This window comes from Bos indicus x Bos taurus, chromosome X, assembly GCF_003369695.1.
Source record: "Bos indicus x Bos taurus breed Angus x Brahman F1 hybrid chromosome X, Bos_hybrid_MaternalHap_v2.0, whole genome shotgun sequence".
Lineage (NCBI taxonomy): Eukaryota > Metazoa > Chordata > Mammalia > Artiodactyla > Bovidae > Bos > Bos indicus x Bos taurus.
This window is the reverse complement of record NC_040105.1, coordinates 110,126,605-110,152,421: the sequence shown is the minus strand read 5'-3', so window position 1 is coordinate 110,152,421 and position 25,817 is coordinate 110,126,605. Positions and strand designations below refer to the sequence as shown.

The 25,817-nt window shown below is 41.5% G+C and overlaps 1 long non-coding RNA gene across 1 annotated transcript; it reads right to left on the bottom strand.

The window, feature by feature from the left end:
* Nucleotides 1–903: 903 nt before the first annotated feature.
* Nucleotides 904–18,541, bottom strand: LOC113887261. The gene is made up of 2 exons (XR_003509690.1): nucleotides 18,499–18,541; nucleotides 904–2,413 (listed from the first exon to the last, which is right to left on the bottom strand). It is a non-coding gene; the product is annotated as an uncharacterized LOC113887261 (long non-coding RNA).
* Between the last annotated feature and the right edge of the window lie 7,276 nt (nucleotides 18,542–25,817).

The following is a 25,817-nucleotide window of genomic DNA, read 5'->3' as shown; positions in this document are numbered from 1 at the left end:
GCGGCACATGGGCTTAGTTGTTCCACGCATGTGGTATCTTCCAAGACCAGGGATCAAACCTGTGTCCCCTACATTGGTAGGCAGATTCTTATCCACTGTACCACCAAGGAAGTCCTGCTACTGCTAAATCGCTTCAGTCGTGTCTGACTCTGTGCGACCCCAGAGACGGCAGCCCACCAGGCTCCTCTGTCCCTGGGATTCTCCAGGCAAGAACACTGGAGTGCGTTGTCATTTCCTTCTCCAATGCATGAAAGTGAAAAGTGAAAGTGAAGTCGCTCAGTCGCGTCTGACTCTTCATGACCCCATGGACTGCAGCCTACCAGGCTCCTCCATCCATTGGATTTTCCAGGCAAGAGTACTAGAGTGGGGTGCCATTGCCTTCTCCAAGGAAGTCCAGTGACTCTAATAATTTACATTGAGCAAGATACACACACAGAGGAAACCATATACATGTGTTTCCAATACCTGTTACATACTTAATAAGAGCTCCCCCCCCCCACTTTTTTTTAGTGTCATCAGTGGAGAGGTCCAGAGGTATAGCAGGCTCTAGACACAGAGCTCCAGTTTCACTTCTTTGTGATTCCCTTGTATCTGTCATCCTCCATGATTTGGCTTCATTATCAGGCTCTTGGCAAGATGGCTACAGCAGTTCCCAGGAGTCACATCCAGATCTAACAATTTCCACAGGGAAAACAAAAGGACCACCCCTCTGTGCATTTAGTTCTTAGGAGAGGGGAAACATTCCTTAGAAGCACCCTAGTGCACTTTTCACCTCTCACTGGTCCTGACTGAATCATATTTCCATTTCTTTTTAATTCGCTGACAAAGGGAATGATAGAATCCTGAATAGCTTGCACTAATCTTTTCCGGGGAAAAGGAGTACTGAAATCAACTGCTTATTAACCCTCCTTTGTCCCCAAGTTGGAAAGATAAAATGCTTATAGTGCAAAGATGAAGTCATTCCTACTGAGAAGGATTAAACTGTCATTTTCATGATATGATTCAATAATTGCTGTCCATTTATTCCATCCCATGGGCCCTATGTATTTATGTGCAGAGGAAAAGGGGCCACTTCATGACAGAAGTGTCTAGCATTTTAGTCACCACACTAGCCTAACAAAGGAATAGCTCATGTTCAATTCCCAGGCATGATTTTTTCACACCCAGAGTCCTTAGAATAGAGGATGGTCAGATGAATCCATTGTAACACTTGTGAAACTTCCTCTAGGCCTCGCCCCAAAGTACCTGTACCAGTTGATGCTGGAAACTTACAGAGGGAATCAGGACAGATACACACCTTCCAGAGACTAACTGGAAACTGCCTTTAAGGCAAAACAACTGCCAAGGGATCAAGGACACCCCTGCAGTAATACCTAGCACAGAGTGGAGGGAGTGCTTATGGAGGTTAGGAAAAAAGGGTTCTTCTCAGAGGCTGAAACTCAGAAGGCTCAGGGAGATCCTGACCCCCTCCTCTGGGATTATTCTACCAGTTCCCAGGAACACTTACCATCAGGTAACATCTGCACACTGCTTAGCATATGCATTTTTGTAATTGTGGTTGATGTCAAGCCTGAAGGTATTCGAACTCCCCTGATAAAGCCAAGGACCCTCTCAAAAGGGACATTTAGGCCTCCATTTAGAATCCACCAAACCAAGCCTAACCCCTTCTTTTGTATGAGATTTGCACATATTATATAAACTTGAGAATATTAAGGACCTTTTATGTGTGTGTATGTGAGTGTGCACACACTGTTGGAGACTAGTTCAATGTGAACACTCAAGGCCTGGGCAGAGTGAGAGCATCCAGGAGTTGGGCAGTCAGGCAAGTTGGGTGGGTCACAGGCCCACACCTGCCAGGAGGTGGGGGTATGCCAGGGACACAAAGAGAAGTACCAGAAGGATGGCCCAGGCAGGCAGATCCCCTAGGACATCTGCAGGCCGCCCTAAGCCAGGTGGTGAGGGCTCAGGCTAGAGCCTGGCTCAGGCAGGCAGGGTTGAGGCCTGGCTCCTGAGCCCTTAGGGCTCCACTAGGGGCTGCCAATCGCTTGGGGCCTCTGAGCATGGCTGCTGGAACTCAAAATGTGTCTGCCAGTTAGATTCAAGCACTCCTGGAAGTGGCCAGGGAGGTGGACATTCCTCTCCTTCAGGTGGTCCAGGCAGGTGTTGACCTGGTTCAACATGGGGTTGATCGCTGCCTATTCTGCTTCTCGGGTGAAGCTGTCATCCTTTCCTTCTGTGCCAACATCCACAGTCACGCCCAGTTCCACATGGCCGTGAGACCTGGTGGGGGCTCATGCAGGCACAAGGCTCACGTGGCCTTGGAGGGAGGCAGCACAAGCTGGGCGCATGGAAGGCCGAGGCAAGGAGGTCGGAGGGCAGTCATTAAAAGCTTGTGCTCACTGAAATCGTCCTCCTAGGGAAAAGAAGCAAGACTGTCACAGTCTGTCCTGATTGAAGATGTGCCCGCTGAGTGGGTGGGCTCGGGTGTCTCCCCAGTTATTCATAAATATCTTATAGGCTGTGGGTGTCTGCAGCTCACATCTTGCCATCCCGGTCTAGGGGTCCCCAAAGCTGCAAAGTGTTACCTCCTGCTCGAGGGGTTCCTCAGGATGCAGATGTCAAAGAAAGTCCTCTGTTCTCTCACCAGAGCTGGGGTTTACCTGTTTATCTCAGTATTATGACCTACTCGTGTTAAAGAATGACTTATCCATTAAGATGTGAGCTACCAGACTTAGCTATGCAAGTCCAAGTCAGCAGCCAGGAGAGAAACAGGCTGAAATTTGGATGTGGGGGAGTGGGTCTTCTTCTCATCTGTACTCCTACTATAGTATCGGCAGGTATTAATTAAATAATTAATCAATTGACACATTTTGCATTTTATATGATAGCAAGGGATTTTGGACCTGGGTAGACTTGAGAGGACTGTGCATAATTTTTTTTCATTTATTGAGGGCTTTTTATGGGCCAGGCTATACATGCCTCCCTCACAATCATTGCTGTGAGGATAAATATGGTGATGAATGGTCATCTATTTCTATGTGTCTGGTAAGTGTCAGGGCTATCCTAACGTTCTGTTGCTTCCTATAATCTCTGTGCTCCAACTGGTTGTACCTCTGAAAACACTGAAATCATCTTCTGCCGCTTCTGAGGGATGCAGAGTTAAGACTGGGTGTGGAAGTTTGTCCCCATCCTTTTCTTCCATAATCCACCACATAATGGTCTCTGCTCACCCTGCTGGAATAGACTGCTCCAGGAAGCCTCCTGACTTCATAAATTTCTGGGCAGAGACAGACTCTCATCTCCTGTCTACTGCCCCATACTCCCTGGCCACTGGAGAAAGAGCTATGAGGTTCAGAAGGAGCAAATCACCTTTCTTATAAATAGAGGAAGTAAAATGGGGTAGCTTATCCTTATGGTAATTGCAGAGATTTTGGCCACCATCCAAGAATTCAAAAAGCACTTGTTATTCCTACCACACCCAGGCTAATGTGGATCCACAGCTAAAACAGACTCTCCATGCTAGTAGGTCAGCCTCTTGACTCTTATCATGTAGCAGATCCTGTGGTGCCCAAAACGTTTAGGGTGAATTGGTATGCTTTCTGTATGGAGCATGTGGCAAGGAGAATCACAGCTCAGGCTGCTAGGAGGTAATATCCACTATGAACCTGGAACCCATTTATGGTGCTGTTTCTCCCATTGCCAAGATTTGCAAGTTTCAGAAACATACTAGCTAGGATATACTCAAAATCCTTAAAGCTAGACCTTAGCAGTACATGAACTTTCAGATGTAAAAGTTGAGTTTAGAAAAGGCAAAGGAACCAGAGATCAAATTGCCAACATTTGTTCGATCATGGAGAAAGCACAGGAATTCCAGAAAAACATCTACTTCTGCTTCACTGACTACACTAAGGCCTTTAATTGTGTCAGTCAGTTCAGTTCAGTTCAGTCACTCAGTCGTGTCTGACTCTTTGCGACCCCATGAATCACAGCACGCCAGGCCTCCCTGTCCATCACCAACTCCCGGAGTTCACCCAAACTCATGTCCATTGAGTCGGTGATGCCATCCAGCCATCTCATCCTCTGTCGTCCCCTCTCCTCCTGCCCCTAATCTCTCCCAGCATCAGAGTCTTTTCCAATGAGTCAACTCTTCGCATGAGGTGGCCAAAATATTGGAGTTTCAGCTTCAGCATCAGTCCCTCCAATGAACACCTAGGACTGATCTCCTTTAGGATGGACTGGTTGGACCTCCTTGCAGTCCAAGGGACTCTCAAGAGTCTTCTCCAACACCACAGTTCAAAAGCATCAATTCTTCAGCGTTCAGCCTTCTTCACAGTCCAACTCTCACATCCATACATGACCACTGGAAAAAACATAGCCTTGACTAGATGGACCTTTGTTGGCTAAGTAATATCTCTGGTTTTCAATATGCTATCTAGGGGTGGACCACAACAAACTGTTGAAGATTCTTAAAGAGATGGGAGTACTAGATCACCTTATCTATTCCTGAGAAACCTGTATGCAGGTCAAGAAGCAACAGTTAGAATGAAACAACTGACTGGTTCCAAATTGGGAAAGGAGTATGACAAGACTGTATATTGTCACCCTGCTTATTTAACTTATATGCAGAGTACATCATGTGAAATGCTGGGCTGGATGAAGCACAGGCTGGAATCAAGATTCCTGGGAGAAATATCAGTAACCTCAGATATGTAGATGATACCACTCCAATGGCAGAAAGTGAAAAGGAACAAAAAAGCCTCTTGATCAGAGTGAAAGAGGAGAGTGAAGAAGCTGACTTGAAACTCAACACTCAAAAAACTAAGATCATGGCATCCAGTCCTATAACTTCGTGGCAGATAGGAGGGGGTGGGGAAGTGGGAGTAGGGACATATTTTATTTTCTTGTGTTCGTTACTCTGTTGTGTCCAACTCTTTGTGACCCCATGGACTGTAGCCCACCAGGCTCCTCTGTCCATGAAATTTTCTAGGCAAGAATACTGGAGTGGGTCGCCATTGCCTTCTCCAGGTGACTTTTCTGACCCAAGGATCGAACCTGGGTCTTCTGCATTGCAGGCAGCTTCCTTACCATCTGAGCCACCTTTATTTTCTTAGGCTCCAAAATCACTGTGGACAGTGACTGCAGCCATGTAATTAAAAGACGCTTGCTCCCTGGAAGGAAAGCTATGACAAACCTAGACAGTGCATTAAAAAGCAGAGATATCACTTTGCAGACAAAGGTCCATATAGTCAAAGCTATGGTACTTTTTCCAGTAGTCATGTACAGGTGTGAGACCATAAAGAAGGCTGAGCAGCAAAGGATTGATGCCTTCAAATTGTGGTGTAGGAGAAGACTCTTGAGAGTCCCTTGGACTGCAAGGAGATCAAACCAGTCAGTCATAAAGGAAATAAACCCTGAATATTCATTGAAAAGACTGTTGCTGAAACTGAAACCAAAGGCCACCTGATGCGAAGAGCCAGCTCATTGGAAAACACCCCGATGCTCGGAAAGATTGAAGGCAAAAGGAGAAGGGTGAAGCAGAAGATTAGATGGTTGGATAGCATCACTGACTCAGTGGACATGAATTTGAGCAAACTCTGGAGACAGTAGAGAACAAAAGAGCCTGGCATGCTGCAGTCCATTGGGTCGCAAAGACACAGATATGACTTAGGGACTGAAAAACAACAACAACATGATCTATAGCAGTTTCCCTCTTTCATTCCTGATATTGATGATTGGTGTACTTTCTCTTCTTTCTTCATTAATTTTGGTGATCATTATAAATTCCATGGTTTTTTAAAATGGATTCTTTTGCTAATTTTCTCCATGGTTTGTCTTCTATTTCATTGACTTAAGCTCTTAGTTCTATTATTTCATTGTTTCTACTTATTTTGGATTTACTTTGCTTTTCCTTTTCTAGCTTCTTTACATGGGAACTTAGGGCATTGCTTTCATACCTTTCTTTTATAATATATTCATTTAAAGCAATAAATTTTCTTCTTATCCCTCTTTTGTTGCCTCCCAGTAATTTTGATGTTTTATTTTCATTATTATACCATTTGAAAATTTTCTAAATTCCTTTGTGTTTTCTTCTTTGATCCATGGGTTTTCCAGAAGTGTGATGTTGAACTTCTAAATATTTGGAGATATATTATTGTTATTAATTTGCAATGGGATGCAACTGTGGACTCAGATAACTTACTATACAAAATTTCTCTTTCTATTGAGACTTGTTTCATGGCCTGGCATTTGATCTACCCAGATGAACGTACAGTGTGCTCTTGCAAATAATCTATATTCTGCAATTGTTAGATATACTATTCTATAAGTGTCGGTGAAGTAAAGGTGATTGATAATGTCATACAGATCTTCCATCTATTTACTGATTTCTTGCCTAGTTGTTGTATCAATCACTGAAGCAGTGGTGTTAAAATTTCCAACTAAAATTGTGGAAATATCTCCTCCCTTTAGTCTATCAAATTTTCTTTCAGATATTTTAAGTTCTCTTATTGGGTGCAAATACACTTATGAATTGTATATACTCCTGATTAATTGATCCTTATATCATTATTACCATTTATTTCAGGTAATACTTACTGTATTTAACTCTACTTTGTTTAGTATTAATATCACCTTTCCCACTTTTCTATGCTAACCCTTTGCATGGTTGTATTGTTTTGAATCCTCTTACTATCAACCATCTATGTCTTTATATTATATATATATATAAAATGGAAGTATACTTCACTTATAATATTGAGGTGCACAGCAATTTGATTCAGTTAAACATATGCACATATATTATTTTTAATTTGCTTTATTGCAAGATATTGATTATAGTTCCCTGTGCTATACAGTAAAACTTTGTTGCTTGTTGCAGTTCTATCTTGTAAATTAGAAATCTAGCATTCTACTCATACTGTCAAACACGTATAATCAAAATATCATAAAATTTTTAGTTAGCCAAAAACATGTTTTCTAAAATATATATATATTTATGCATACTATTTATATATATATGTATACAAAAGCTTTTGTAGTATGCTTGATAAAGGCTTGGGAAAGAATATCAGGGAAAAAAAGAGATGGAGAAGTTGGAAAACAGAAACTAAGTAAAATGGGAGGACTTAATATAAAATAGAAAAAGTGAAACAGTAAAAGTAAAAGAGCTTTATATAGTCCAGGTTTCTTTAATTTAATTTTTTAGTTGAAGGATAATTGCTTTACATAACAGGTTTTTTAAAACATGACTGCTCATTAGAAACATATCTGAACCTTTGGAGAAAAAGAGCAATACTTGGGCATTTGCATTTTGCAAAAAAATTCCAACATAATTCTTATATGTACCTGGATTTTAAAAAGTGATTACAGGTTTTTCCAGTAAATGATAGTTTTGGTTATATAGAATTTTATTATCTTTCTGTTGACCAATCGTCCTACAGTGGTATGGAGTATTATTAGTTACATAATCACAATAGTAAAAGACGCTAATCAGTTTTCACAATCAAGAGCCAGAAAAAAAAAATAAATAAAAGATAATTACAATTTCAAGCTCCAATGGGAACAATATTGCATAGGAACCTGGAATCTCAGGTCCATGAATCAAGGCAAATTGGAATTTGTCAAACAGGAGATGGCAAGAGTGAACGTCAATATTCTAAGAATCAGCAAACCAAAATGGACTGGAATGGGTTAATTAACTCAGATGCCCATTAGTATCTACTACTGTCAGCAGGAATCCCTTAGAAGAAATGGAGTAGCCATCATAGTCAACAAAAGAGTACAGAATGCAGTACTTGGATGCAATCTCAAAAACGACAGAATAATCTCTGTTCGTTTCCAAGGCAAACCATTCAATATCATGGTAATCCAAGTTCATGTCCAGACCAGTAACACTGAAGAAGCTGAAGCTGAATGGTTCTATGAAGACCTAAAAGACCTTTTAGAACTAACACCCCTCCCCCAAAAGATGTCCTTTTCATTACAGGGGACTGGAATGCCAAAGTAGGAAGTCAAGAAACACCTGGAATAACAGGCAAATTTGGACTTGGAGTACAGAATGAAGCAGCACAAAGGCTAATAGAGTTTGGCCAAGAGAACACACTTGTCATAGCAAACAACCTCTTCCAAAAGACAAGAGAAGACACTACACATGGACATCACCAGATGGCCAACACCAAAATCAGATTGATTATATTCTTTGCAGCCAAAGATGGAGAAGCTCTATACAGTAAACAAAAACAAGACTCAGAGTTGACTGTGGCTCAGATCATGAACTCCTTATTGCCAAATTCAGACTTAAATTGAAGAAAGTGAGGGAAACACTAGGCCATTCAGGTATGAACTAAATGAAATCCCTTATGATTAAAAAGTGGAAGTGACAAATAGATTTAAGGGGCTGTATCTGATAGACAGAGTGCCTAAAGAACTATGGACGGAGATTCATGACATTGTACAGGAGACAAGGATCAAGACCATCCCCAAGAAAAAGAAATGTCAAAAAACAAAATGGCTGTCTGAGGAGGCCTTACAAATAGCTATGAAAAGCAGAAAAGTGAAAAGCAAAAGAGAAAAGGAAAGATATACCCATTTGATTGCAGAGTTCCAAAGACAAGCAAGGAGAGATAAGAAAGCCTTCCTCAGTGATCAGTGCAAAGAAATAGAGCGAAATAATAGAATGGGAAAGACTAGAGATCTCTTCAAGAAAATTAGAGATACAAAGGTAATATTTCATGCAAATAAAGGACAGAAATGGTATGCATCTAACGGAAGTAGAAGATATTAAGAAGAGGTGGCAAAAATATACAGAAGAACTGTACAGAAAAGATCTACATGACCCAGATAACCACGATGGTGTGATCACTCACCTAGAAAAAGACATCCTGGAATGTGAAGTCGAGTGAGCCTTAGGCAGCATCACTATGAACAAAGCTAGGGGAGGTGATGGAATTCCAGTTGAGATATTTTAAATCTGAAAGATGATGCTGTGAAAGTGCTGCACTCAATATGCCAGCAAATTTGGAAAACTCAGCAGTGGCCACAGGACTGGAAAAGGTCAGTTTTCATTCCAATCCCAAAGAAAGGCAATGCCAAAGAATGTTCTAGCTACTGCACAATTGCACTCATCTCACATGCTACTAAAGTAATGCTCAAAATTCTCCAAGCCAGGCTTCAGAAATATGTGAACCGTGAACTTCCTGATGTTCAAGCTGGTTTTAGAAAAGGCAGAAGAGTTCAGTTCAGCTTAGTCACTCAGGCGTGTCCGACTCTTTGCAACCCCATGAACTGCAGCACACCAGGCCTCCCTGTCCATCACCAATACCTGGAGTCCACCCAAACCCATGTTCATCGAGTCAGTGATGCCATCCAACCATCTCATCCTCTGCCGTCCCCTTCTCCTACTGCCCTCAATCTTTCCCACCATCAGGGTCTTTTCCAATGAGTTAGCTCATCACATCAGGTGGCCAAAGTATTGGAGTTTCAGCTTCAACATCAGTCCTTCCAATGAACACCCATGACTGATCTGCCTTAGGATGGATTGGTTGGATCTCCTTGCAGTCCAAGGGACTCTCAAGAGTCTTCTCCAACCCAACAGTTCAAAAGCATCAACTCTTCAGTGCTCAGCTTTCTTTATAGTCCAATTCTCACATCCACACATGACCTCTGGAAAAACCATAGCCTTGACTAGATGGACCTTTGTTGGCAAAGTAATATCTCTGCTTTTTAATATGCTATCTAGGTTGGTCATAACTTTCCTTCCAAGGGGTAACTTTTTTAATTTCATGGCTGCAATCACCATCTGCAGTGATTCTGGAGCCCCGAAAATAAAGTCTGACACTGTTTCCACTGTTTACCCATCTATTTCCCATGAAGTGATGGGACCGGGTGCCATGATCTTCGTTTTCTGAATGTTGAGCTTTAAACCAACTTTTTCACCCTCTTCTTTTACTTTCATCAAGAGGCTCTTTAGCTCTTCTTCACTTTCTGCCATAAGGATGGAGTCATCTGCATATCTGAGGTTACTGATATTTCTCCTGGCAAACTTGATTCCACCTTGTGCTTCCTCCAGCCCAGCATTTCTCATGATGTACTCTTCATATAAGTTAAATAAGTAGGGTGACCATATACAGCCTTGATGTACTCCTTTTCCTATTTGGAACCAGTCTGTTGTTCCATGTCCAGTTCTAATTGTTGCCTCCTGACCTGCATACAGATTTCTCAAGAGGCAGGTCAGGTGGTCTGGTATTCCCATCTCTTTCAGAATTTCCCACAGTTTATTGTGATCCACACAGTCAAAGGCTTTGGCATAGAAAATAAAGCAGAAATAGATGTTTTTCTGGAACTCTCTTGCTTTTTCAATGATCCAGCCGAGGTTGGCAATTTGATCTGTGGTTCCTTGGCCTTTTCTAAAACCAGCTGGAACATCAGGAAGTTCACAGATCACATATTGCTAAAGCCTAGTTTGGAGAATTTTAAGCATTACTTACTAGTGTGTGAGATGAGTGCAATTGTGCAGCACTTTGAGCATTCTTTGGCATTACCTTTCTTGGGATTGGAATGAAAACTGACCTTTTCAAGTCCTGTGGCCACTGCTGAGTTTTCCAAATCTGCTGGCATATTTAGTGCAACATTTTCAAAGCATCATCTTTCAGGATTTGAAATAGCTCAACTGGAATTCCATCACCTCCACTAGCTTTGTTCATAGTGATGCTGCCTAAGGCTCACTTGACTTCACATTCCAGGATGTCTGGCATTAAGTGAGTGATCACACCATCGTGATTATCTGGGTCATGAAGATATTTTTGTACAGTTCTTCTGTGTATTTTTGCCACCTGTTCTTAATATATTCTCGTTCTGTTAGGTCCGTACCATTTCTGTCCTTTATTGAGCCCTTCTTTGTATAAGTTCCCTTGGTATCTCTAATTTTCTTGAAGAGATCTCTAGTCTTTCCCATTCTGTTGTTTTCCTCTATGTATTTGCATTGATCCTGAGGAAGGCTTTCTTATCTCGCCTTGCTATTCTTTGGAACTCTGCATTCAAATGGGTATATCTTTCCTTTTCTCCTTTGCTTTTTGCCTCCCTTCTTTTCACAACTATTTGTAAGTCTCCTCAGACAGCCATTTTGATTTTTTTTTTCATTTTCTTTTTTTATTATTATTTTTTTTTTACTTTACAATATTATATTGGTTTTGCCATACATCAACATGCATCTGCCACAGGTGTACATGTGTTCCCAATCCTGAACCCCCCTCCCACCTCCCTCCCCATACCATCCCTCTGGGTCATCCCAGTGCACCAGCCCCAAGCTTCCTGTATCCTGCATTGAACCTGGACTAGCGATTCATTTCTTATATGATATTATATACATTTGAATCAGTTCTAATGAGGTGGATGAAACTGGAGCCTATTATACAGAGTGAAGTAAGCCAGAAATAAAAACGCCATTTTGATATTTTGCATTTCTTTTTCTTGGGGATGGTGTTGACTCCTGTCTCCTGTATAATGTCACAAATCTCCATCCATAGTTTATCAGGCACTCTATCAGATCTAGTCCCTTAAATCTATTTCTCACTTCCACTGTATAGTCATAAAGGATTTGATATAGGTCATACCTGAATCATCTAGTGGTTTCCTCCACTTTCTTCAATTTCAGTCTGATTTTGGCAATAAGGAGTTCATGATCTGAGCCACAGTCAGCTCCCAGTCTTGTTTTTGCTGACTGCATAGAGCTTCTCCATCTTTGGCTTCAAAGAATATAATCAATCTGATTTTGGTGTCGACCATCTGGTGATATCTACGTGTAGAGTCTTCTCTTTTGTTGTTGGAAGAGTGTGTTTGCTATGACCAGTCCATTCTTCTGGCAGAACTCTATTAGCCTTTGCCCTGCTTCATTCTGTACTCCAAGGCCAAATTTGCCTGTTACTCCAGGTGTTTCTTGAATTCCTACTTTTGCATTCCAACCCCCTATAATGAAAAGAACATCTTTTGGGGGTGTTAGTTCTAAAAAGGTCTTATAGATCATAGAACTGATCAACTTCAGCTTCTTCAGCGTTACTGGTTGGGGCATAGACTTGGATGACCGAGATATTGAATGGTTTGCCTTGGAAATGAACAGAGATCATTCTGTCATTTTTGAGATTGCATCCAAGTACTGCATTTTGGACTCTTTTGTTGACTATGATGGCTACTCCATTTCTTCTACGGGATTCCTGCCCACAGTAATGGTCATCTGAGTTAAATTCACCCATTCCAGTCCATCTTAGTTCGCTGATTCCTAGAATGTCGATGTTCACTCTTGCCATCTCCTATTTGACCATTTCTAGTTTGCCTTGACTCATGGACCTAACATTCCATGTTCTTATGCAATATTGCTCTTTACAGCATCGAATCTTGCTTCTATCACCAGTCCCATCCACAACTTGGTGGTGTTGTTATTTTGGCTCCATCCATTCATTCTTTCTGGAGTTATTTCTCCAGAGCTATCAGTAGCTCTATTTCTCCTTTATTGACTATGCCAAAGCCTTTGGTCTATGTGGATCACAATAAACTGTGGAAAATTCTGAAAGAGATGGGAATACCAGACCACCTGACCTGCCTCTTGAGAAATCTGTATGCAGGTCAGGAAGCAACAGTTAGAAATGAACATGGAACAACAGACTGGTTCCCAGTTGGAAAAGGAGTATGTCAAGGCTGCATATTGTCTCCCTGCTTATTTAACTTATATGCAGAGTACATCATGAGAAACACTGGGCTGGATGAAGCACAAGCTGAAATCGAGATTTCTGAGAGAAATATAAAAAACCTCAGATATGCAGATTACACCACTCTTATGGCAGAAAGTGAAGAATAATTAAACAGACTCTTGATGAAAGTGAAAGAGGAGAGTGGAAAAGTTGGTTTAAAGCTCAACATTCAAAAAACTAAGACCATGGCTTCCAGTCCCATCACTTCATGGCAAATAGATGGGTAAACAGTGGAAACTGGCTGATTTTATTTTTTGGGGTCTAAAATCACTGCAGATGGTGACTGCAGCCATGAAATGAAAAGACACATACAATTGGAATGACAGTTATCATCAACCTGGACAGCATATTAAAAAGCAGAGACATTACTTTGCCAACAAAGGTCCATCTAGTCAAGGCTATGGTTTTTCCAGTGGTCATGTATGGATGTGAGAGTTGGACTATAAAGAAAGCTAAGTGCCGAAGAATTGATGCTTTTGAACTTTGATGTTGGAGAAGACACTTGAGAGTTCCTTGGACTGCAAGGAGGTCCAACCAGTCCATCCTAGAGGAGATCAGTCCTGAGTGTCCATTGGAAGGACTGATGCTGAAGCAGAAACTCCAACACTTTGGCCACCTGATGTGAAAAGCTGACTCATTTGAAAAGACACTGATGCTGGGAAAGATTGAGGGAAGGAAGAGAAGGGGACGACAAAGGATGAGATGGTTAGATGGCATCACCAACTCGATGAACATGAGTTTGGGTAAACTCTGGGAGTTGGTGATAGACAGTGAGGCCTGGCATGCTGTTGTCCATGGGGTTACAAAGAGTTGGACACAACTCAACGACTGAACTGAACTAAATGGGAACATGATTAACTTAACAACATAAAATTATTACATACAATTTGGGAGGTCAAGCAGAGTGATGTGGTACGTGGAAGTGCATATATGCACATATTTTCATCTGCTCAGCCAGTTTATGCCTTTTGATTAGTGCATTTAGTTCATTTAAATTTAAGGTAATCATTGAAGATGCCATCAGGCTCTTGGACTCTGTGCCTCCCACCATGATCGGTCACTTCAAGCAATCAGCTGAGAAGCTGATTGTGGAGAAGGGAGCTCTGGAAGCCCTGGCAGCAGCCCTGGCCCACATTTCCAGTGCCACATCGGTAGACTAGCGCTCCTTGATCAACTCTGAAGTGAGCTTTGTGACCATGATCTTGCAGTGCTCAATTAAAATGCCAAATATTATTTATGCTTGGGTAGAACTTAAAGAGCAGCTGGGTGAGGATATTGATTCCAAAGTGAAGGGAATTGTCTTTCTCAAAGGAAAGCAGGGTATTTGTTTTGATATCCCTAATGCATCAGTAACAGAAGTACAGGAAAAGTGGCATGATTTATGGCACTCGCAGCTTTATGTGGCCACGGAGCAACCAGAGCTAGAAGGTCCATGGGAAGGATATTACAACTTCTGAGGACAGCGGGAAGGCTTCAGGGGACAGCGCGAGGGCAACTGAGGTGTCAGGGGACAGCAGGAAAGAAGTAGAAGCTTCAGAGAACAGTGATTAGGAGGTGGCAACAAAAGTAACAGATTCCCAAACAAAGGCCAGAAGTGGAGATTTAATAAAGCATTTGGACAATAACTTGAAGTAGAGGATTTATTTGGCAAAAACAGAACTATGTTCAGCAATGTGGAACTGAACATCATTTTTCATACAAAGTTATAAGCACATTATATTTCCTTCCTGACCACTTGCCGAGTCCCCATCTCTTCGAGAGAGAAAAGCTTCATCTAAATTATTTCATCTGATTAATGACTGTCATTTATAACTTTATTGCTACTTCTGTCTTGGGTATTCCTTTGGAAAAGGTGTATGGATTCATTACATATTCTAATGTATTGTTTATAGATTATAAGCTAAAGTCAAGCATGTATCTGCTGATACTTTTTAAGTTGACCTATCTTTATACTTAGAAACGTCTTTTAATAGTAGGCTTCCCTGGTGGCTCAGATGTTAAAGACTCTCCTGCAATGCAGGATCCCTGGGTTGGGAAGATCCCCTGGAGAAGGAAATGGCAACCCACTCCAGTAATCTTGCCTGGAGAATTCCGTGAACAGAGGGGCCTGGCAACCTACAGTCCCTGGGGTTGCAAAGAGTCAGGCATAACTGAGCAACTATCACTCAACTATCACTCATGATCCTATTATTATTTTCTTAATTGTTTTTGGTTTATTTTCCCTAGATCTCTTCCTTCTCTTGTATTTCCTGCCTAAAGAAGTTCCTTTAGCATTTTTTGGAGACCTGGTTTGGTGGTGTTAAATTTTCTTAAATTTTGCTTGTCTGGAAGCAATATGACAGAATTGTTCTTTCAGAATTTTGATTTCTCCATCAAATCTGAATAAGAATCTTCCTGGGTAGAATATTCTTGGTTGTAGGTTCTTCCCTTTCATCATTTTTAACATATTGTTCCATTCCCTTCTGGCTTGTAGAGTTCCTATTGAGAAATCAGCTGATAACCTGGTGGGAGTTCCCTTGTATATTGTCATTTTTCCCTGTTGTTTTTAATAGTTTATCTCTCTCTTTAATTTTTGTCAGTCTGATTACTATGTGTCTTGGTGTGTTCCTCCTTGGTTTTATCCTGCCTGGGACTCTCTGGAACTTCTTCTCCTTCTGGAACCCCCAAAATGCAAATGTTGGCACATTTAATGTTGTTCCAGAGGTCTCTTATGTTGTCTTCTTTCTTTTTCATGCTTTTTTCCCTATATTCTGTTCTGTGGCAGTGATTTCCACCATTCTGTCCTCCAGGTCATTTATCCGTTCTTCTGCCTCAGTTATTCTGCTATTGATTCTTTCTAGTGTATTATTCATCTCTGTTTTCTCTTTAGTTCTTCTAGGTCTTTGGTAAGCATCTTGCATCTTCTCCATTGATTTCCTGAGATCCTGGATCATCTTCACTATCGTTATTCTGAATTCTTTTTCTGGAAGGTTGCCTATCCCCACTTCATTTAGTTGTTTTTCTGGGATTTTATCTTGTCCCTTTGTCTGGGAGATAATTTTCTGCTTTTTCATCCTGATTAACTTTCTGTAATATGGTTTTTGTTCTAGCTACTGTGGGATCATGGTTACTGTTGCTTCTTCTGTCTTCCCTCTGATGGAGGAGGCTAAAAGGCTTGTGTAAGATTCCTGATGGGAGGGACTGGCAGTGGGAAAATCTGGGTCTTTCTCTGGTGGGCAGGGCCTTGCTTAATAAAGCTTTAATTCAGGTATCTGGTGATAGGTGGGGTTGTGCTCCCTCCTTGTTAGTTTTTTGGCCTGGTATGACTCAGCCTTGGGGTCTATAGGCTCTATGGGAGGGTTTAAGAGGGCTTATTCCAAGGGGGACCTTCCAAGACTGCTGCTGCCAGTTGTCCCATCCTTATACTGAGCCGCTGCTGAGCCCACGCCTCCAGAGGAGGCCCTCCAACCCTAGCAGGTAGTTTTGGTTCAGTCTCCTGTGGGGTCACTGCTCCTTTCCTCTGGGTCTTGGTGTGCACAAGATTTTGTTTGTGCCTTCCAAGCCTGGAGTCTCTGTTCCCCCCAGTCTTGTGTAAGGCCTTCAAGGTCAGATTCCCTGGGGATTCTCAGGCCCTTTTGTCAGATCCCCATGCTGGGAAGCCTGATGTGGGGTTCAGAACTTTCACAACAGTGGGAGAACTTCTTCAGTATCATTGTTCTCCAGTTTCCGGGTCACCAACCTAACAGGTATGGGATTTGATTTTATTGTGATTACACACCTCCTACCCTCTCACTTCAGCTTCTTCTTTGTCTTTGGATGTGGAGTATCCTTTTTTGGTGGGTTCTAGCACTCTCCTGTCGATGGTTGTTCAACAGCTAGTAGTGATCTTGGTGCTCTTGCAGGAGGAGATGAGCACATGTCCTTCCACTCCACCATCTTCTATGTTTTTATTTTATTTATTTATTTTATTTTTTAATGTATTTTATTTTCTTGTTTACAGAAAAAGTCTTGCTTATTTTATTATATTGTTATAATCTCTGCCTTTCATTTAGAGTGTTTAATCCATTTACATTGAATGCAGTTTTTCAAATGGTTAGGACCTAGAACTATCCTTCTACCACCTATCCCATGTATTTTTGATGCTGTATTCTCTTTCTTATCTTGGGAAATCAAATTTTTTTCATTTATCTGTTTTATTTTTGGCTATACCTCTTTGCATTGTTTTTTAGTGGTTGCTCTAGAGATTATGATATATATCCTTAACTTTTCACTGTCTACTTGGAATTAATACTGTACATAAATGTAAGAACTCTTCTACTACATCAACTCATTCCTCCTCAACCTCATCCTTTATGTTGTAGTTACCATATATATTTCTACTGCATATTTTATAAACCCTATAATATTATCAAATTTTTACTTTAAAAAGTCACAGGTTATTAAAAATTAAGAGAAAATATTAATATTTATCCATATATTTACCATTTCTAGTATTCTTCAAATCAAGGTTTCTTTCTACTACCATATTTTTTTTCAGATTGAAAGGCCTCTTTTAGCATTCTTTTAGTGCAGATCTGTTGATGAATTCTCTGAGCTTTCATCTATCTCAAAATATACTTATTTCACCTTCATTCTTGAAGGACATGTTCCCTGTGTATAGAATTCTGGGTTGAATTTTTTTTTTTCCCTTTCAGCATTTTAAAGATGCTGTCTCATGGATTCCACTGTTTCTAAAGAGAATTCAATGAAAATTCTTGTTAAAGTACTCCTGTGTGTAACCCTGACTGAATTCTTTTTCTTTGCTAAGATTTATTATTTTATAAATGTATTGTTCCCTTGGATCATGTTTTTCTATTTTTACATTTTACATGTTTACATCTTAACACTTTACATTTATACCTTTACATTAGATCATTGATTGTGTATTTAGGTCATAATAAACACAGCAACCAAAGTGTTTATTATAACACTCACAAATGTTTATTATAACAGCCATAGTGTTGCTGCATAACATTCATTCATGTATTCATCCATTCTACAAGCATCTACTATGTACGTACTGTATCAGACATTGTCCTATTTCCTAAGAACTCAGAAACAAACTAGAAATGGTCTCCAAAGTGATAAGGATGAGCAAGTATGTAATTAATGGAATGCTGTGATATGACTGAGGTGGTGATAGAGTGTATGCAGAGTATAGCAGGAACACCAGGTGAGCAGATCTCTTAGGAAGGGTCAGAAAAATCCTCACAGAGAAGATGACCACTGAATTGGTGTAGGGGAGGTTGAAGAATATCAGAGGAAGTTGTCCAGTCAGTAAATGGGCTTTGGGATTTGGAGAACAGAAGAGAATTCGATCCTGGATATCCAAGTTGTCTTTAGATCTGAGTTGGTTTGTGAACTTGAGGGAATGGCTCAAGTTCATCCCCCAGATGGTATTGCAGGTAGCCTAAGAAGATGAGGGTGAAAGAGAACTGATCTGAGCCTTAGTCACCAAAGGCGACCTGTGCAGGATGTGTTAGAACTGAGGGCCAATCTCCAAGCCTGAGACACCCAGAATAAGTTCTTAATACTTTAACAACACAGACTCTAGATCAAAAAAAATCTGCTTTATAATGTCAGCTGTGTAGCCTTAAAGAGATTGCTAAAAATCTATTTGGCTCATTTTCTGTAACAACAGAATGGGAGTAATAATAGTACCTGCCTCAGGTCATTATAAGAATAAGATGAGACACTATTTATACTTCCCTGGTGGGTCAGTGATAAAGAAATCGCCTACCAAGCAGGAGAAGCAGGTTCCATCTCTGGGTCAGGAAGATCCCCTGGAGAGGGAATGGCAATCCACTCCAGTATTCTTGCCTGGGAAATCGCATGGACAGAGGAGCCTGGCAGGCTAGAGTCCATGGGCTCACAAGAGTCTGAGATAGTGAATAAACAACAAAAACAGAGAACATTATTTACACAGTAGTACCTGGCACATATCAAACTATCATCAAATAGTAACTTTTGTTATCAATTCATTATTAAGATTGGTGTGAGAGACTGGGGAAGAAATTTTAATCCCTTAACCAGTAGATTGGAGCACAGGTGTATTCATTTACTTAAGAAATATTTTGGAGCACCTACTATATGCTAGATACGATTTTTTTGTTTTACTGGAGAAAAACAGTATCTGTTTTCAGCTTTAAGACCTAAACTTGACATGAAGAACTCAAAGAATCTGTAAACTTGAATGGGGGAAATTCATATTTATTTTTACTTAACTAACTAAAATTTAGCATTTCCTTCAATTACAAATATAGACAGTAAACCACAATGCTATTAGCAGTACATGTTTCTTCATCAGCAACAGAAATTAGTATTTCTATAGCTCATAGTTATTATAGATATCTATACATATTTACTAAAAAAAGCATTATATAAAAATTAGAGAGCTGGTAGACATGCTTTAGACATTGCATTTTATGTGTTAATTAAGAAGCACATATATCACTGTAAAATATAATTATGACTATGCTTTATGTCCTTAAGCATACACATGATGGGTTGTATTCCTTCTTAAGATAATCCCTGACTTTTCCCTGCCATGCTTATCCATTTGGAAAAAAAAGCCCTGAGAGATGAAGCCAGTTATGGAGATGTTTCTTGTATACTACCACTACCTCCCAATCGTTCTTGGAAAAGCAGTCTGAAATCCAAAGTTAATGGGTCATCTGCATGTGGTAATGTGAGGCTGAACGAAACCTTGGCGTGCAGTAAATGTTTTGTCAACCCCTGCAAGACTGTTCACCCTTTGCTTCCCTGAGATTTCATTTGTGGGAGTAGCTCTTCTTCAATGACTGAATGGTTTCCCCAAATAGACAGACTTCTAGCTGTCTTCCTATATGACAGTGACTGGATCCCCTACATGTTATCGTCTGTCTCCTTGTGGAACACGACTAGAGCCATCATAGACTCAGGCCGGCTTCTCTAGACCTGGGATTACAGGCTGACTGTTAGGCGCCCATCCAGTTGGCATAGATTGTAGCAAAGCAGGTGCGTTACCCTCATCGACCCATGTCCTCCCCAAAAAGGCAGTGATTTGTCCCAAACAAAGCAAGCATGATCCTTTGACTTCTACATCGACAAGCTCCGACAGGTTCCAGGAGTGTAAGTGCAGATGAGTAAGTCATTCCAGGCTGCCTGAGCAGTAGGTGGACCAGGGGGTTCTGGGAAATGGGTAACAGAAAAGTCTCCATTCAGCTAAACATGGCTGCTCTCAGAATACAGTGAAAGGTAGTGTAACAGGTAAATTCTGAAGCTCATGCATTGTTATGATAACTCAAAACAACATTTCCTTATAAATATTATTTTTTGGAAAGGAAGAAAAGTGTTAGAAAAGCCAGTTTATTTTTTAAAACTCAATGTAAAAATAAACATTAAATATTTAGCATGAACCTGAGTGTGTTTTTCTTTGTAGGAAGAATCAACTGTTACAACCCCAGTTTATGTAGCTAAAATCACACGGCTACGTGATTTTTTTTTTTTTTTAATTTGCAAAAGTGAGCTGTTTTGATTCACAATAAAATCATTATATCTTTCACCTCAAACATTTCAGATTCTACAATGACATAGTTGGAGTGTCTAATAATACACTTACACACATATGTATGTATATACGTATATGTACATATCATTTTAGGATTTTGATGGATCAATTGTCATCTTTTAAATTTCACCATGAATTTTCTTCTCATCCTAAATAAATACTAACTCGATTCCATAACTTTAGAAGAGGGCCTTCCAAATCATTTACACATCAGGCCCAGCTGAACCTGTTTGGACTCTTCCTGACAGAGACCAAGACTCCTGGGGCATTTCTGCTTCCTGGGGCATTTCTTTAAAAAGCAGAGACATTACTTTGCCAACAAAGGTCCGTCTAGTCAAAACTATGGTTTTTCCAGTAGTCATGTATGGATGTGAGTGTTGGGCTATAAAGAAAGCTGAGTGCCAAAGAATTGATGCTTTTGAACTGTGGTGTTGGAGAAGACACTTGAGAGTCCCTTGGACTGCAAGGAGATCCAACCAGTCCATCCTAAAGGAAATCAGTCCTGAATATTCATTGGAAGGACTGATGTTGAAGCAGAAACTCCAATACTTTGGCCACCTGATGGGAAGAACTGACTCACTGGAAAAGACTCTGATGCTGGGAAAGATTGAAGGCAGGAGGAGAAGGAGACGACAGGATGAGATGGTTGGATGGCATCACCGACTCAATGGACATGAGTTTGAGTAAACTCTGGGAGTTGGTGATGGACAGGGAGGCCTGGTGTGCTACAATCCATGGGGTCACAAATAGTCGGACATGACTGAGCTACTGAACTAAACTGATTGGGGCATTTCTGCCTGGACCAATGCACATAACATACTAATGGTTCTGGAAAGTGCTTGGAAACACACCAAGTTCATGCTCTATGTGGACTTTACACACTGAAACTATACCCGTCACTTCTTTAACACTGTGTCTCTCTGAGTCAAATATATCTCCCAACTTTGGCTTTGTCAGGGAGACAGCTCTATCTCTATGTTCTAATATTTTCCTTATGACCTCATTCATTCACTCTTTCATTCATAGTGTTGTGAGTTGGTGGAACTTGTCAGGTGTTTAAGACTCTGCTCTGAGGATAAGTTCCAGGTGCCACAGGAAGGAGATCACCATTGTGTGACCTAGGTGACAGTCTAATTTCCAAGGTGTCTGGGATGCTCTACTTCACCTTCTCAGTGAGACATTTTTATTGGCATCATGGACTGATGTCTTGTGTTTGACACTGGAAACCCAGGGTTCCCCACAGCTGATGAGTTCGGGGATGCCTGTTGTTTTGGGCTGAAGAGAGAGTCCCTGATGCTATGGAGATGGCTTGCACAGCATTTACAGTTCTCCATATCCTGTATGGATCTGACAAAGGTAAAGTGGAACCCTGAAACATGGTAAGGTGTCAAACAGGACAATCTTGGATACTCAGGATCCCCTGGGCCCTCTCCTGGGCATTAACAAACCCCTACCCTGGCGGGCTACAATCCATGGGGTTGCAAAAGAGTCGGACATGACTTAGCGACTAAACAACAACAAGCCAAATTTCCATCAAATGAAGAATGGATAAGCAAATATGGTATATCCATACAATTGAATATTATTCAATCAGTTAAAATCAATGATGTCCTGCTAGATGCCACAACATTCACAAACCTTAAAAACATTATGCTGAGTCACAGACAAATGTCACAGACAGAAGATCCACATGTTTGATTCCATGAATATGAAATATCCAGAACAGGCAACTTCAAAAAGACACAAAACAGATTAGTGTTTGCCAGGACCTGGGGCGTACGGAGGTAGGAATGACTGCTTAATGGGTAATGACTGCTTTTGGTTTCCTTTTGTTTCAGTCATGTCTGACTCTTTGCAATCCCATGAACTATAGCCCTCCAGGCTCCTCTGTCTAGGCATTTCTCCAGGCAAGAATACTGGAGTGGGTAGCCATTTTCTTCTCCAGGGGATCTTCCTAACTCAGGGATCAAACCTGGGTCTCCCACACTGCAGGCAGATTCTTTACTATCTGAGCCACCAGGGAAGCCATGTAACATGGCTAGAAATGTGGAATTCTGACATCAAGTGAAACACGAGCAGAAGTATATGAAAAACTTTTAAATATGCAGTTTGTTGTGAAGATAAGTTTGCATCACGTTACTACCTAAGTTCTAATGTGCCCTAATGAAAAGTTCAGTTTTGCACCACATTTTGCCAAGGAGGTAGGAACTCCCTCTTCCTACATAAAAGTCTGAGGGCCACAGCTCCCAGTATTTACTGTCTATGCTGCTCCACTGTGACAACATTCAATTATGACAAGGCAATCACTAAAAGGCCTATGTGTGAAGTAAATCAAATGAGTAGCAGCTGTGATAACAGGTGCATCCAGTGATGGGGATGGGACCAACGAGCATTTGGAAGAGGCCCAGAAGTAGCTACAGTTGCAGGGAATATAGTATGATGTGACAGGGTGTGTGTGTGTGTGCGTGTGCGTGTGCATGTGCGTGTGCGTGTGTGTGTGTGTGTGTGTGTGTGTGTGTGTGTGTTTTAATCTGCACTGTCCAACGTCGCAAAGAGGCACAGGAGAACAAAGACAGGAGCCAGCCAACAAGGACCTACTTCAGAAACAGAGGTCACTTGCTGAGTACACATTGAAGGAATTTCTCAAATCCAGGAGACATACTTTATGTTAGAAGAAACAGAAGTGAGGCATAGTATACATGACTTCAGGAGAAAGAGATGAAGTTGACAGAAGGAGAGAAGACAATAATTATGGGAGCAAGAATGTGAGGAAGAATTAAGGATGGGCTCCAGAGTTCAAGTGGAAGGGTGTGCTTCAAAGAGGAAACCAGAAGGAGTGGGAAAGTCTTAATGTTCACGTTAAGGATCTATGGTCCTCCAGGGCCTCTGTCATTAAAAGGGGACCCCCATGTGGAGGGAATAAAACAAGGAATGGCAAAAAAAACACTTGGCAAAATTTCAAAATTACAACTATTTTCCCTTTTTCTAACTGGCAAGTATTTTAAAAATAATAGTACATGCTGTTAGGGTATGGTGAAATGTTTTCTCATACATTGCTGCTAGAATGTAAACTTGATAGATTTTTGGTAAGAAATTCATACCATGGATCAAGCGCCTTGAGAATTCCTGTTCAAGTTACTCTAGAGGCAAAAAAAAAAAAAAAAACAAAACCCAAAAACAAAAAACCAAAAAAAACACCTGTACAGAGAGATTTAAATGAAGGATCACAGTATTATGAGTAAACACTGTGAAAAGGGACACTGAAGATCATGATTTTGAAGTGTTTTCAATGATTTGTGTAATAGTTATGATACAAAATTTAATAAAAATCAGTATACAAAGTGATATCCAAGTACATGACCATAATCTGTTTATAGTTATATAACTATATAGACATATATAGGTGTGCAAGAAAAAGTAGTGGAAGAAAATACACCAAAATGTTAATAGTACTTTTCTCTAACAAGTGATTTTATTTCCTGTTTACCACTTTTCTGCCTTTTACATTTTTTCTACAACCAACCTGTGATACTTTTATGATTAAAACAAACCCCTCCAACAAGAGGCATTATTTACAAATTAGGAGGGGCTTCCCTGGTGGCACAGATGGTAAAGAATCTGTCTGCAATACAGGAGACCTGGGTTTGATCCCTGAATTGGGAAGATACCCTGGAGAAGGAAATGGCAACCCACTCTAGTAATCTTGTTTGGAGATTTCCATGGACTGTATAGTCCATGGGGGTCGCAAAGAGTCAGACACGACTCAAGCAAATTAGCCTGGAGCTGGTCAGTGAACTGTGAAAGGGACCTCCCTTATTATTACCTGCCAGGTGTTGCTCTCAGACTACAGGAGGGGGAAATCCCAGTTTTCTCCAGTCCTGAAGCTTAGGACTACATGAAAGAATCCAGTTCCTATGCAAAAATTCCCACTCTTTGAATAAGAAATCAGAGGAGACCTTTGTTCTAGAAAGAGTGAGGTTAACTCAACCTAGAACAGTGAGGAGAAGAAAGAAATGTGGAACAGGAATCCTGTTACAGCTTGGGATGGTTCATTCAGGCACTAGAGGAATATATCCTACCAAATGAATATAAGTAACTCCCACATCTTAATTCAGCTGAGAGGTAAGGGAGTAGGGCTGCTCACAGAAGCTAACTAGAACATGAAGCATCTGTGTCTATCACCTGTGTGAACTGGCAAAGGAAGATACATTGGCCTGGATGTACCTGTGAGCCTCTGAAGCCAGACTGTATGGGTTTGATTTCCGGCTTGTCCACATACTTGTTGTGTCAACTTGGACAAATTACTTGTTCTCTCGGGGCTTCATTTGTGGCAACTCACTCCAATCACCAGTTCTCAGCATGGGGACCATCGCAAGCCAGACACAAGGCAAAGAGAGGTCAACCACCTATCAGGCCATGGCCTGAGTCCCACATCTGTACTGAGCCCACTGCCACCCACCTCCTCCAGAGAGATGGCCATGACCACATATGGAACATGCTATATAGGCAATCATGTCTGGGAAGGACAACTCAGAGACGTGCTGACACTTACCCAGAGCAGCAGGACCCTCGAGTCAGGGAAAGCATGAGTGCCATGTTGGGTGATGTTCAGAAGGACCATGCCAGCCTGAAAGGAGCCACTGGCACTTGTGAGGGTTCCATGGCCAAGGTGGATGCGAGGCTGCTGGAAGCCAGGAAGAACGTATCCCACCAGGTATGTAGTGGCCCAGTGAGGGAAATGGCAATTTAACAAAGGGGAGAAAGGAAGCCTGCTTGCGCTGCCCAAGAATCTGTGGGAGAGTTGAGGCAGGGCTGGGAAGCGCCCAGGGGCTGTGGAGCTGGAGCAGAGCGGGTGGTAGAGGAAGAGGTCTGTTGAGCAATCAAAGCAGGCTGCAGCTGGCAGGGAGCTGGTGAGCACTGCCTGGTAAGAAGTAAGAGAGAGCTCCAGGCTCTCCCTAGAGGAGGCAGGAGGGGCTCGTTGGGCTGCACGGAGCTTGGGCCCTCAGCAATTGTGGTACAGAGAATCCCTTCCCGGGTTGTGAGCCAATGACTCTCCCACTCAACCCTTAGAGCCTGAGGGCCACCTCTCAGGTCACACAGCTGAGAGTCAGCTGGTTGGTGGTGGTGGTTTAGTTGCTAAGTCATGTCTGACTCTTGTGACCCCATGGACTGTAGCCTGCCAGACTCCTCTGTCCATGGGATTTTCCAGGCAAGAATACTGGAGTAGGTTGCCATTTCCTTCTTCAGAAGATCTTCCTGATCCAGGAATCGAATCTCCTACATTGCAGGCAGATTCTTTACCTACTGAGCTATGAGGGAGCCTGGGAGTCAGCTAAGTGGAGAGAATGCTGAGACGCCCTCTGCTGGCAGTCTTGCTGGGCTTCTAGGCATTTAACTAGGCTGGCGTCCTCTGGACTTTATTCCCAACAGCGAAGTGTGCTGTAGAGGGGTATTATTTACGCCTCCTGTCACTTAGAGGCCAAGAGTCTCTGAATCTGGACTGAGGTCTC